Below are 15,009 nucleotides of genomic sequence, written 5' to 3'. Positions count from 1 at the left end.
AACAGGTGTGGGGGTGCACCCTGCGGTTTCAGCGCTGAGGAGGCAAAGACGGATGGATTTCTGGGGCTCGCTGGCCAGTCAGACTACTTAGTGAACTCCAGGCCAGTAAGAGACTTTTTTTTTAGATGGCAGAGACGGCTGTATGGTTTAGAGCGCTTGATGATCTTGTGTAAGACCTGAGTTCTCTTCCAGCACCCATATCAGATGGTGCTCTGGTTCCAGGGCATATGGATGCCCTCTTGTGACCTGCATGGACAACTGCACTCACATGCATATATACACATACATAATTAAAAATAAATCATAGAACAGATAAATGGTTCCTAAGGAACAACACCCAAGTCTTCTGGTCTATACACACACTCACACACATGAGAGAGACAGAGACAGAGGGAGACGAGAGAGAGACAGAGCGAGACAGAGAGAGAGAGAGAGAGAGAGAACGAGAGAGAGAGAGAGAGAGAGAGAGAGAGAGAGAGAGAGAGAGAGAGAGAGAGAAATGGCGGTAGGTACGGCCTACTGGCTGCTCTCAGGGGTCCCCAATCTTACAAAGCATCATAAACTGTGTCTTAGTTAGGGTTTCTATTCCTGCACAAACATCATGACCAAGAAGCAAGTTGGGGAGGAAAGAGTTTATTCAGCTTACACTTCCACACTGCTGTTCATCACCAAAGGAAGTCAGGACTGGAACTCAAGCAGGTCAGGAAGCAGGAGCTGATGCAGAGGCCATGGAGGGATGTTCCTTACTGGCTTCCTTCCCCTGGCTTGCTCAGCCTGCTCTCTTATAGAACCCAAGACTCCCAGCCCAGAGATGGCACCACCCACAAGAGGCCCTCCCACCTTGATCACTAATTGAGAAGATGCCCCACAGCTGGATCTCATGGAGACACTTCCCCAACTGAAGCTCCTTTCTCTGTGAGAACTCGAGCCTGTGTCAAGTTGACACACAAACCCAGCCAGTACAAACTGGTATTGTCACGCCCCTTTTACAGATGAGAAACTCAGGGCTTGGGCGTAGAGCATTCATGAGATCAGAAATATGAACCCCCAAAGCTGTCGTGCTAAGCAGCTTGGTGCTTCGCAGCCTGGAGGATTCAGGCTCCCATCCACCAGCTGGGCTGCTGTGTGCCTCCCCAGGAGGGCTCCTCCCATCCATAGCACAGAGTGAAAACACCTGCTCCCACCCTCCTGCCCAGGTGCCAAGGTGCCCACGTGTCCAGGGCTTCTTCCCAAGCACTTGGCGGCATCTCGCCTTCCATGAGAACAGCCTCACTCACAGCTTGTCCTCTGAAATGCGACTGAGCGCCACCAGCCAGTGGACCTGAGGAAAAGATGCTGGCAGACCCTTCCGGGACTCTGCTCTCTCTGTCCCTTCCCAGGAAAGCCCTGCCCTCTGCAGGGAGAGCTGGGCAGGAGTTGGGGCAGACCTCCTACCCAGAAACTCAAGATCGCATTCTGCTCCTGAGGGACAAGATGGAGTTGGAACTGATGTCTCAGGGCCTGCTGTCAGCACACAAACATGCAGATCTTAGAGGCTGACAATCACCAGTTCAGATCCATGCCAGCCACTTTCTGTGCAGCTGTAATCGCTAATTCTGGCCCAGTGTCTGTCAAGTGTAGGGATGAGGAGAGCATTTGCTGGCCCCAGGCTTACCATTGTCCCACCCTGCTTGTCACCAAGAACCTGAAACCTGCCCCCTAGAGGACACGGAGACTTCAGAGTCCCACATCCACCTTCTGCCCAGAAAGCCTGCCCTCTGTAGCTCCCGTGTACAAGACCTCGTCACATAGGATGCCCCTTACAGGGGCAAGGTCTTCGATCTTCAACCTCCTTCAAGAATAACCCCTTGTCCTAGGTACCACCACCCCACCCCATTCTGTGGCCAGAGAGATGCTGGCTTATAACCAGAGTTTACTTTTATTACAATTTTACAAATGAGTAAAGCATGTAACATGGCTTGAGATAGCTCATGAAAGATGGCTTGAGATAGCTCATGAAAGATGGCTTGAGATAACCCATATAACATGGCTTGAGATAGCCCATGAAAGATGACTTGAGATAGCCCATGAAAGATGGCTTGAGATAGCCCATGAAAGATGGCTTGAGATAACCCATATAACATGGCTTGAGATAGCCCATTAGAGGTGGGAAGCAAACCCACCCAGCCTGCACCCCACAGACCCCACAAGGCACACTGGTCACACTACAGGAGATTTTATAATCAGAAGCAGCCTCTGCCCAACACCTGGCACCAGTGAAGTCTTCAGTCAGCAGCAACTTTAGCTCCGCACTTATACCCACCCAGCAGCCGGGGCTCAGCAAGGCAGCAGGTGTGGCCCCTGAGACGCACATGACTCTATCTGGCTGGGAGGCTGCCGCCAGGACCCCCAGTCCCTAGCCGACAAGGAAGCTCGCCCTTTCTAAGGACCCTTTGCTGATTCTCTCTCACTGCAGGCCACCCTCCTTGTTCCCCACTCACGGAGTCAGCCAAGCTTACCAGGTACTGGGCCCTGTCCAGCTCCGGGCAGTCAGCGGGGAAGATTTAGCACCTCTTGAGCTCTGGTGATTATTGCTCTCTTGAGGGGTTGCAGCAGGCTGTATTTTTTAAAATGTCAGAGCATCGTTTGGAAAGGGGACTTCTGTGTGGAGAGGAGTCAGTGAGATCGCAACCCCTCCACAGGGGAGACAGAGTCACAAGCGTGGGGATTTGCCTGAGGTCACTCAGGAAGATGCAGGAAGAGTTAGTTCTTGGACCTCTGGACCAAGAATGAGGAGCCAGGAGACTCCTGAGAGCAGAACTGTCCCCTTTCCAGCGGATGCACTAGCCGGAAATGTTTCAGGCCTTCGCCTGCTCCTAGAGTGCAAAGAAGGTGACGGAAAGCCCTGGGGACAGATGGGCCCTGGCAGATGAGCCATGAAGCATCCCCGGGGGAGATGGGAAAGTGCCTTAAGTAGGACCTGTTTCTTCTTCTGGACAAAAGAGAAAGTCCTGCAGAGCTGGCTGGACGCTCCCCAGATCTGGTCTTGGCATCGTGCGGTCCAGCTTCCTGGGGCAGCCATAACAAAGCAGCCCACGGCGTGCAGCTCAACACCAGACATTTCATCTCAGAATTCAAGCAGTCAGGAGGGAGGCAGAGGTCAAGGTCTTGCCTGCGTGGGCCCTTCCGAGAAGTGGGAAGGAGGAGCCCACTCCAGGTCTCACCGGTTTCTCGCAGCCTCTGTGCCCCCTTGACTGTGGGTGGCCTTCGGGGTCTTTGCATGCTTTCTGCATGTACCCTGTGGTCTCTCCTAAGCATGCGTCTCTCTAGGTCCAGACATCCTTGATGTAAGAATGCCGGGCTGTGGGCACAGTTCAGGGCAGAGCATTTGCCTGGGAGGTGCAAGGGCCTGGGTTCCATCTCCAGGGCTGGGGAGGAGGAGGAGGAGAAGGAGGAAGAAGAGAAGGAGGAGGAGAGGAGAAGGAGGGAGAGGAGGAGGAGAGAGAGGAGGAGGGGAGGAGGAGGGGGGAGGAGGAGGAGAAGAGGAGGACGAGAGGAGGAGGACGGGGAGGAAGAAGAGGAAGGAAGGAAGGAAGGAAGGAAGGAAGGAAGGAAGGAAGGAAGGAAGGAAGGAAGGAAGGGAGGAAAATGGCTTAGGCATAATGGCATTCATTCACCTCTAACCCCAGCACTTGGGAGGTGGAGGCAGGAGGATCAGAAGTTCAAAGTCATCCTCAGCTATGTAACCAATTTGAGTTCAGCAGCCTAGGCTGTGTGAAACCCTGTCCCAAAAGAAAAGGAGAAGATGAAGGTGGAGGAGGAAGAGGAGGAAGAGGAGGAGAGGAAGGAGGAAGAGGCAGCTCCGTTAGAGTCCAGTCCACCATAAGAATCTGTCTCAAACTTGATTATCTCTGTAAGGACTTTATTTCCAAATCAGGCCGCACTGTAAGAGACCCAGGAGTTAGGACTTCAAGAAGTCTTTTTTAGAGTGAGACCATTTGACCCATAAAGCACTGGGACACTACTCCCACCTCCCCTCGCTGTTTCCGGTGGACCACAGAAAGGGGAGGAAAGCAATATGGCTGACTACAGGTCTGGACCACAAGGCCTCTTGTGCTCAACCTTCCGGTCCCTTCTCTTCTGTTCTGCGTAGTACACATGATCATCAGAGTATCAAGGCCCTAGAAGACAGCAGAACCGCAGAGCAGGAGACTGGGCCTCTAATGTCTATGTGGAGCAGAGCCTCCTGGTAAATCTGCACTGGTGTCATGGAGATCCATCCCCTGGGATTTAGAGGCCAGACAATGAATGTATGTGCCCTTAGATACAGGACCACGGTCTGTTAGTCCAGGCCAAGGGCGCTTCTGAAGATCCCCCCAGAGCAGCCGTCATTAAGTGGAGGGTTTCCTCTCCAGAAAGGAGATTTGGGCCTGTGTGGGTGTGGCTCCTCACCCAGTGCTCCTGGGTTGCTCACCTCCAGAGTTCTTCACACATCTGACTTTCTCTGTGGAACGAGAGGCTCCTGGGAGGAGTCTCTGAATTAAAGCTGTTCTGGGAAGAGAGAAAGCATACCATGTTTTACACACCCAGAAGCCAAAGGGGAAGAATGTCACGAGGGGCCTTCTCAGAGATTTCCATCCTCCTCATGGCTGAGGAACTCACTGTGACCAAAATGAGAAATGAGCCCAATGTCAATCTGAGTCCAAAAAAAGGGGGGGGGGGATTCCTCAGACCATCATTCTGGCCTACCCCGGAAGCCCTTTGCGGAGACCTGGAAGTGTGTGCCCTCTTCAAGGGTGTTCCTCGCATCAGGGTGGAGAGGAAGAAGGGACTGGTGGGTCTTCAAAGCTTTCAGCTCTGGCATTGGTGTGGGGATCTGGAGGCTGAGGAAGGTTGGCAAAGAGGTGTGTCCCAGTGTCCCCCAGGTTCAGGAAGAAGGAACTCTTGGGGCAGACCAGTAGTCAGTCTCTTATGCTGGGCCTTCTGAGTCACCTCACCCTCGGGTTTGCATCTGCACACCAGGGTGAGTGGGCATGGGGGAGGGGGAGGTGTCTGTGGAAATCAGAACATAATCTTGAGTGGTGCCCATTCTTCTGGAGTCGTCGTCCACCCTTTAGTTTGTTGTTTGGGTTTGGGGGTGGGGAATCTCGCTCTCTTTCTGTGTAATCCTCGCTGGCCTGGAAGTTACTATACACACCAAACTGGCCTTGAATTCACAGAGACTCTCCTGCCTCTGCCTCCTGAATGCTGGGATTAGAGGTGTGTGCTACTATGTCTGAATCCTTTTATTTAAAATAAAAGATTTTTATCTGTGTGTGTGTGTGTGTGTGTGTACATGCATGTGCACCTGTAGATGGGAAGATGGGAGAAGAGGGGATTGGATCCCCTGGAGCTGGGATCACAGGCAGTTGTGAACCACCAGACGTGGGTGCTGGGAACTGAACTCAGATCCTCTGTCAGAGCAGCAAGCCCTGTTGACCATCAAGCCATCTATCCAGCCACCACCTTGTTTTCGGAAGCAGGGTCTCTCATTGGCTTCAGGCTAGCAGACGAGGCTAGGTTAGCTGGACAATGAGCTGCAGATATCCATCTGTCTCTAACTCCCCAGCACTGGGGTTAAAATCATGGGCTACATCCTCAGCCACACCCCACCCCCTCCTTGGGATCATACTGGGGTCATTTTCTGCTTTGGTGGCACGGACTTTGACGACCGAGTCATTTCTCCTTCCCTAGTCTCCTCCCTTCTACTAACTGCACACAGGCTGGATAAAATTGCCTCCTCCCAAGGTTTTGCATGAAAGACATTTGATGATTGCCTCGCTTTTCCTCTTGATGAAAGAAAACAAACAGAAGCTGGAACCCTGGCATTTCTGACTGACAGCTCCTCTCAGAAGCTGGAACCCTGGATGTTGGCCGCAGCTTTGAGCGCAGATTCCGCATCATCGTCGTGCTCCGTTCGCAGCAGGAATGGGCTGCCTCACTCCCTAAGACTGACCCCAAAATCATCTCCCATGCCCTATTCAGGACTACAGCCTAGAAGCTCCCATTCCTGCCTCTGATCACTTGTCCTGGGCCACTACAGCTTGTTCCATGGAGAGTCAGAAGCTTGTGCTGGCCTGTGACTATGGAAGCTTTAGGTCTCCAGGTATACTCAGGTCTGACCCTAGACCCAGCTCAAGTTGACCTGTTGTGATGGTTTGGATATGCTGGGCACAGAGAGTGGTGCTTTAGGAGGTGTAGCCTTGTTGGAGTGGGTGTGGCCTTTTGGAGGAAGTGTGTCACTGTGGGTGCAGGCCTTAAGACCCTCCTCCTAACAGCCTGAAAACAGTCTGCCCCTGGCTTCCTTTAGAGGTAGAACTCTCAGCTCCTCCTGCACCATGCCTGCCTGGATGCTGCCATGCTCCCGCCTTGATGATAATGGACTGAACCTCAGAACCTGTAAGCCAGCCCCAGTTAAATGTTGTCTTTATGAGAGTTGCCTTGGTCATGGTGTCTCTTCACAGCAGTAAAACCCTAACTAAGACACCTACCTGTCTTCTCTGTTCCTTCCCCTTGTAAGACCAGTGCCAGACTGACCCTCTTTCCTGTTCTAAAAGTACCCTCCCCACCCCCACTTCCACCCAGGCACTTGCTAATGCCCTGGCTTCCGGCTCATTTGCCAAATGGGAAGGCAAACAGAGCTGATCTGTGGTACCTAGTGACTCAGGTGCCCAATTACCCATCACACACACACACACACACACACACCCAGTCAGCTGCTCCTGAGGAAGGAGGTGGGTGGCTCCTCAAAGGGCAGACTCACAGAATTAAGTCTCAACAGGGCAGTTCCCTGCTGGGAAAATGATGGCAGTGTTAGTATTAAGGATAGGTGCTGGAGGCAAGACCTCGAGACTCGTGTGGCTGGGGACACTCCCAAGGCTGATGCTCCAGATCTTGTGTGACAGACCTAAGGCACAGAAGGTGTATCTCAGTGCCAAGCCCCATTCAGTCAAGGGCTTGGTGACCTCTTTTTTGTACCCAATAGCTCTCTTGTCAGTGTGGCAGAATGACTAACAGAAATTTTGTTTTGGCTCATAGTTGCAGAGGGCTCAGCCCTTCCATGCTTGGCTCCAGGTGCTGGGGCAGAACATCATGGTGACAGAAGTGTATGCTGAAGTGGGTATCCATTTTGTGGCAAACCAGGAAGTGGAGGGAGAGGGAGAGAGATGGGGAGGAAGAGATAAAGACTGGGACCAGACCTAAGCCTCAAATGTATGCCTCCCATCACCAAGGAGGCTCTATCCACCTCTCAACGTTTTCAAAACCTCCCAAAATAATACCACCAGCTGGGAACCAGACATTCAAAATGTGTGTGTGTGTGTGTGCGTGTGTGTGTGTGTGTGTGTGTGTGTGTGTGCGTGTGCGTGCGCGTGTGCGTGTGTGTGTGTGTGTGTGTGTGTGTGTGTGCTTGTTGTGTATGTGCCCAAGGGGATTTTGTATTCAGACAAAAGCACTTCTCCCTGCCCATCAAGGGACTTTTTCAATCTGGTCACCAATGGTGTTCCTCAAGCCAAGCTTCTGAAGATCATTCCTTGGAAAGACTGATTGAAGGTGGCTATTGTCAGTATTGGGAGTGGCTGCAGATTAATGTCAGAGGTTTGAGTGGCTCAGGGAGATAGCCATTGCCCGGCACACTCTCCACATCTAGAGGACACTCAACAATGGGGGGTGAGATTAGCAAGCTGTCCTCCTTGCCTTGCGTGGTGACACTGTTTTGGCTCTGTATGGACATACCTCATGACCCCAGGATGCTGTGTCCGTGTGACACCTTGCAGTTATCTCCGTCCACCATGGGGATTTGAACTCAGGTCATCAAGCTCAGTGGCAGGTGACTTTACCTGCTGATCTTTCTTGCCCATATGTCCTCAGTGCTGGTATTATTGGTGTACCAGCTGGTTTTGTGTGTCAACTTGACACAGGCTGGAGTTATCACAGAGAAAGGAGCTTAAGTTGGGGAAGTGCCTCCATGAGATCCAGCTGTGAGGCATTTCCTCAATTAGTGATCAAGGAGGGAGGGCCCCTTGTGGGTGGAGCCATCCCTGGGCTGGTAGTCTTGGGTTCTATAAGAGAGCAAGCTGAGCAAGCCAGGGGAAGCAAGCCAATAAGGAACATCTCTCCATGGCCTCTGCATCAGCTCCTGCCTCCAACCCTGACCCTGCTTGAGTTCCAGTCCTGACTTCCTTTTGTGATGAACAGCAATGCAGAAGTGTAAGCTGAATAAACCCTTTCCTCCCCAACTTGCTTCTTGGTCATGATGTTTGTGCAGGAATAGAAACCTTGACTAAGACAATTGGTGTGCACGGTTGTCAGTCTTAATGATGGCTAGATAGCTGTCCCTTTGGCCAAAAGTCATCTCATGACATAACCAGGACATGTAGTTTGACCTCTAGGAAAAGACCATTCTATCTCCCTATCAGGGATACTCTGACTCACCCGAGTATCCACTGGGGCTTTATATATGGGAAGCAGTGAGTAAACCTCAGGCAACTCATCCATCCAATGATGCTCAAAACCGCCATTACTAAGACCGCCATTACTAAGACCACCATTACTAAGACCGCCATTACTAAGACCGCCTCAGGCTCCCCACTCACAATGTTGTTTAGGGAAGGTCCTACTTAAAACATTGGAAGCCAAAGCACAGAGGTTGGGGGGCGGGGCATGAACATATAACGCCATGCCTAGCTATTAGCCATTTGATGGCCACCAAGAGAAGGAGTGAACTGGAAACTTATGGATTCTTTGGCAAGCCAGTCGTATCGAATGGTGTTTTGCTGGGGCAGACACATGAAGGAGTGTTTTCCTGAAGCAGACACAGGTGAAAGGACGTTCTGCTAAAGCAAGCATGTGAAAGAAAACAGGATGAAGGAATCTTCACTAACGACACACACATACGTGTTGGTATGCCTTACACCGCGTAATTGAGCTCCATTTGTCGAGACTCCGTAGAGAGAAACACACCAGAAAACGTCTGATGGTGTTCTGGCAGCTTCTCGTTGAGTCTGCAGCCTCGGGCTGAGTGATGTCGCGGATACAGACTCCTGGAGGTTTGCTCAGACAGACTGGCGTGCTGAGGCAAGGCCTGTGAGAGACACGTGATGTTTGGGGGAATATGAAGAGGACTCAGTGGACAGGGATGGAGGCTGGCTTGCGCAGCTAGCTTTGCACCGCCTCTTGGTCTCGCATCTTTGCTGATCTTCACTTCGCTGAGAGAGGCACGGCAGAGAATGTCTTGCGGAGGCCTGGCCGCTTCTGTTAGGTCCCGCCCCTACTGCTGACTTGTGTTTGCTATCCTGAGACTACAGAACTGGACTACTGGCCTATTTGTGAAGTGTTTGCGAGTGGATTGAGCTGCCGCTGCTGAATCCTGTGGACTGAACTGCCGATTCCCTAACAACGCAAATGGGATTTGCTTCAAAGAACAATTTCTAAATGGGCCCATTTCCCCTGTATCCTAATAACCTTTCTTTTCTACTACCTCACGTGGGTGGTGGGCTAGAAAGGAGGTTAAAGCATTTAAGAACCATTTTTAGAATTAGGGTTGAGAAAAACTTAAGAAAAAAATAAGGGAGAGTCACGTATGAGTTTTTTATTTGTTTTGTTTTGTTTTAAAGGCGTGCCTCCTGGTAGGCTGACACACTCCCAAGAGGCCCAGATCTCAAGAGTAGCAGAGCAACAGATGCTGGGCTTGATGGGAAAAGAAGAAAAATTAAGAGGTAAAAGAAGAAGCCTCCAAGTTGGAAGGGAAGGGACGGGGTTGAGAGGGCAGTCGGGGAAGAGATGTGGGGAGTGATTATATTCAAAATGCATCGCATGAAATTTTCGAGGAATTTGTGCTTTATGTTGGAAGAGCTGGGTCTCCATTTCCATGCTTCTATTCTTCTTTATCTCAGAGGCAGGTTACACACACCCTGTGTGTGCACACATGTGCTTGTACGTAGTGCATGTGTGTAGGTCAGAGGTCAACCTTGGATGACTTTTTAAACCATTTTTAAAAAATTATTTATTTATGTGTATGTGTGAGCACCAGGTGAGGTTAAAAATCAAAGCTATGTCAGATCCCTTGGAGCTAGAGTTACAGACAGGTGTGAATTGCTTCTTGTGGGTGCTTGGAATCAAACCCAAATGCTCTCACCACCAGTGAGCCATCTCTCTAGCCCCATCCTTAGATGTCTTAACCTTAGGAGCCGTCCATCTTGCTTTTTGAAATGTGCTCTCTCGTTGTCCTGGAGTTCTGATTCATGGAGGCTGGCTGAGCAGCAAGTCCTGGTAACCCTCTTGAGTCACCTCCCCAGTGCTGGACCAACGTGTGTGCCATCAACACCCTCTGCTTTGTGGATGCTGCAGAACCACCTCCGGTTCTTTGCACTTGCGTGAAACATGTCTACTGACCAACCCATCTCCCCAGCCCTTCGGGGTCTCTCCTTTCTCAAAGCTGCCCCTGCTTTCAGGGTCGCTGGGCATGGAATACGCACCAGAGAGTTTTGGAGACTGCCTGATGTGAGGGAAATGGTCTTGGTGACATTCACAGTGTCCTTGAGGCTCCACGGTCACACACTCAAAGTCTCTCTGTCCAGTTGTGTTCCTCAAAAGTCCAGGGTGGCAGCCAAACTGAACTCTGACATGGTATGTTTGTTATTAATATTATTATTCACTTATTCGTTTCATGCAGTGCTGGAGATCAGACCTATCACCAGTCCTGACACGGTTTAAATTTTGCTTCTTTGGGACCCCCCCTCCCCTGCAAGAATGCTCCGATCTCATTTCCTTTGGTTGAGTCCCCCCTTTACAGCTCAACCTAAGTTCTCCTTTCTACAGCGTCCCCCAGTCTTCCCCAGAAAAGTCAGGCTTCCCCCCCACCCCCTGTTTCTCTAGCTCTCTGGAACAATGGCCACTTCCTGGCTTACATGCTATCTTGGGGGCAGAGCTGGTGTTCTTTGCTCTGATAAGTATCCGAGATCTTGGTCCCTCCTGCATTCCCCCTAGGAGCTGGCGTAGAGTTTAGAGTGTGTGAAAAGGCACACAACGCCCTCAGGCTCGGTGGCGGAGAATTGGTCCGGACCTCAGAGGTGATCAATGTCTTTGGAGCCCGCAGGCGGGAAGATGAGTGGCCAGCTCCCCAGATCAGGTCCATAAACATCTTTTTGACAGAACAGGCTAACTTCAAAGCCTAGCAATTTTAGATTATATTTGCATTGGAGGCTTTTAAAGTAGCAAAACTTTAGATTTATGTCTTTGCGAACAGATGTGGAAAGGAAAATCAATTCCTCGTAGGATTGGCTTATTTGTTTTTTTATCTCAGTACTAAATATTATGCAGCGAGTGACAAATTAATACATAAATTGACCCGGAGACATCTACATACTGGATGGGTGATCAGAATGGAGCGAGATGGCTCTAGCGTCTCCAAGTTCAGGACGAGTGGATGCTTGCCTGTCAATCAGATGTTTCCCCTGGCAAGACTGGCGGGAAGACAGCTTGAGGGGGGAGGGGTGTGCTCACAGGCTTCAAGGGGAATAGGTGGCACACAAGTAGGCAGTGCCACCTTACAACACTGGTGTTGACGGTGCGTTTCAAGCGTGACCCATGGACGGATGGGCGGCATCCGTTTGCTCCCTACCTGTGTCCTTCCCTTCTCCTCCAGGCTGAGTGGAACAGAGAGGGGGACCCTGGTGACGCCACGGTGGTGCTGGCACAGGTGGCCCTTGGGGCTCTGCTGGCAGGGCTGAGTAATAAGACAAACAGAAGTGTGACCTTACTCTTTAGGGCCAGTCCTTGCCACCTGCAGCTCCAGGGCAGAGTGGGCAGGTGGAAAGACAGAAGAAGCGGGAGCCAGGGTCATGGGGAAAAATGTCCTTGTTCCTCCCTGGGCCGGGTATTTCACTGCCCAGGATTCCCCAAGCTTAGGAGGGACCCAAGGGGAATGTGGGATTTGAGAGCCACCAGGGAATGCCACAGCTATTCCTGCTGCCAGACGGGACCGGCTTTTCAGAGAAAGCAAACGAAGCAGAAAGAGTAAGGCAGTCCTCTAGAAAAAAAAATTCCATAAATGTGGAAAAAACCAAAAGTAGCTGCTTTTCCCAAGAGAGGGCACATCAAAGGGGAAGCTTTTGATATAGTCTAGCTAAATGCCAAACCGCTAGTCTGGCTCTGGAGAAAGAGAGAGAGAGAGAGGAATAGAGATAAAGGAGGGGGTGTGTGACAGAGTATTTTCTATTTGTCTGGCAAGCTCTCTTTGGGTTTTATCGTGACAGGACACGGATGTCCTTTAAGACTCACAGTGAGAGAGGGACAATGGAGAAGAGGCAGTTTGCATAATCAGGATGTCAGGCATAGAAGCCAGAAATGACAACTGGACGTCCTTATCCTTCCGACACCCGGGTGAAATCCCCAGTCACGTTTCTAAAGAGACTGGGGGGTTCCTTCCTGGCAATAGAAGTTCCCATGTATTGATCATCATGGGGAATGGAGAAGAGCCCCACCACACACCCAGAAACACTATCTTAAGGAAGCTGTGAAAGTGTCAGGGAATTGGAGCCTCGAGCGTCAAAGTGTCCAGACTGGGTCAAATAAAGATTTCTGTCTGGAAATAGAGAGGAGATTTAATTGGTCGGTCCCACCTTGAGTGAGGATGGCGGGTAGGACTGGGTTAGGTTCTTGCTGCCCAAGGACACCTATTCAATTAAAACTGTTTATAATGAAACACCTGTAACAGTCGCCTCCACTGCACTCCATAGTTCCAGGAAAGGTGGGTGAGCCTTAGGAGCATGGGGGGAGGGGACAGCAATACCCGTAATATTCTCACTCTCTGGCTCATCCTGGGGTAAATAGAAGGGGTTAGGGTGATCTTTACACTCACAGCTCCTATAAGGCACAAGTATTGATTTGGGGTAGACAGAGATGATTTTCAGGTCTTGGGTATCCCCCCCCCAAGTATTTATATTCATCTCAGAGGTTTGTATGTAAATCACCACTCGAGCATTCAAAGACTCCGGGTCTTTTTTGCAGTCAACACCAGATGCAGTGGATCTAACTTTTCCCCCATGTGCTCAAGGTACAAAAAGTAATTTTTTCAAAGGCAAAAATACAGCTCGATCCTTCAAAAATTCCTAGGGAATTTATGGCCCTGAAAAAAAAAAAAAACAATTAAGAATGGAGGATTTCAAGTCGTGGTTGCTTTTGCATAGAGGGGGGCATCTTTTCCAAACCTGTCGGTGCTTTGATCAGATGGGGTCCTCCCTTAGGAAGGGACGACTTGTCACCTGGTCTCTCACAGGTAAGAGAGCCTGGACTGGTGTCACGCAGGCTTTTTGATGAAGTTGTTCAGGTGTCTGAAGCAGGGAAAAGGAGGAGGCGATGCAAACCAGTCCAGTCCAGTCTCATGACTGGATTTAAAAATCAAAGCAGGTGGGGAAAGGGGGGAAGGGAAGGGAAGGGAAGGGAAGGGAAGGGAGGAGAGGTGCCTGAGTCCTACCCAGGTCCCAGGCAGTCTCCCTGACTGCGGGGCTCCGTGCTAAAGGGCTGGCTGTCCCAGTCTGTCTCCTGTGCCCCAGAGCTCTTTCTAGGAACCCCACCTCCAGCCCCAGATCCATACCTCACCCATTTGGCAGCTAGAGAACCTCGACTAAGACCGGGAGAAAGAGAAGGAACGTTTTGATCAAATCTAGAACCGCCACCAGCATCAGTGGCTCAACAGTCCTGGATAGCTCGGGGGTAGGAGGGGTGGGGGGGAGGGGGGACTCGCGATCAGCTGCGTGTGTTGATGGTGGATTCCGCCCCCCAGTGGGGAGGGGGCATTCGAGACAGGGTTTCCCTGTGTAGCCCTGGCTGTCCTATAACTCATTCTGTAGACCAGGCTGGCTTTGAACTCAGAAATCCACCTGCCTCTGCCTCCCAAGTGCTGGGATTAAAGGTGTGCGACACTACTGCCTGACTGTGGGGTTATCTTTTTAACTGCTGTATCTTTTGAGTCTTTCTGATTAGGCTAATTATTACAGCATTTTTAAAAAAAACAAAACAAAACAAAACAAAACAACTTCCCCAAAATGCCAACATTGGAGATTTTATACCCACTATCTTAGCCAGGGTTTCTATTCCTGCACAGAACATCATAACCAAGAAGCAAGTTGGGGAGGAAAGGGTTTATTCAGCTTACACCTCCACTTTGCTGTTCATCACTGAAGGAAGTCAGGACAGGAACTCACACTGGGTAGGAACTTGGAGGCAGGAGTGGATGAAGAAGCCATGGAGGGATGCTGCTTTCTGGCTTGCTTCCCCTGGCTTGCTCAGCTTGCTTTCTTACAGAACCCAGGACCACCAGCCCAGGGATGGCACCACCCACAATGGGCGGGGCCCTCCCACCTTGTTCACTAATTGAGAAAATGCCCTACAGCTGGATCTCAGAGCCATTTCCTCAAGGGAGGCTCCTTTCTCTGTGATAACTCCGGCCTGTGTTAAGCTGACACAAAACCAGCCAACACAGCCACGTAGGTTCAAGTTATTAACTTACTTTATAACGGTGAGTGGCTTTTTGGCTCTTTCAAATTCAAAGTAGGCTTGAGAGGCGGCTCAGAGGTTAAGAGCACTGGTTGCTCTTACAGACCCAGATTTGACTCCCAGGCCCCACACAGTGGATCACAACCATCTGTCTCTGCAGTTCCAGAGGATCCAGGCCCTCTTCTGGCCTCCTTAGGTACTGCACACGTGGTACCCATAAAAACACACAGACAAAACATAACATCACATAAATAAATTTAAAAAAAAACAGATCACCACAGTTCCTATTTTTTTCACTCAGTAAATTTTTCTTTTAAGTTTTTACCTCTTTGTCCTTTGCTTGATCGTTTTTCTCTCTTCTCTCAACTAATGTATGTTGAATTAATTCATTAAAAGATCCCAGTGGCAGGTTTGCTACCTGCCTCAATGCTTAATGCTCCTGAATGAAAGATTCCCACACACAGAGACTTCATATTTTGATATGTCTTAAACAGC

The sequence above is a fragment of the Apodemus sylvaticus genome, chromosome 19, assembly GCF_947179515.1.
Source record: "Apodemus sylvaticus chromosome 19, mApoSyl1.1, whole genome shotgun sequence".
Taxonomy (NCBI): Eukaryota; Metazoa; Chordata; class Mammalia; order Rodentia; family Muridae; genus Apodemus; species Apodemus sylvaticus.
The sequence above is the reverse complement of the archived record's forward strand: the minus strand, read 5'-3'. Positions refer to the sequence as shown.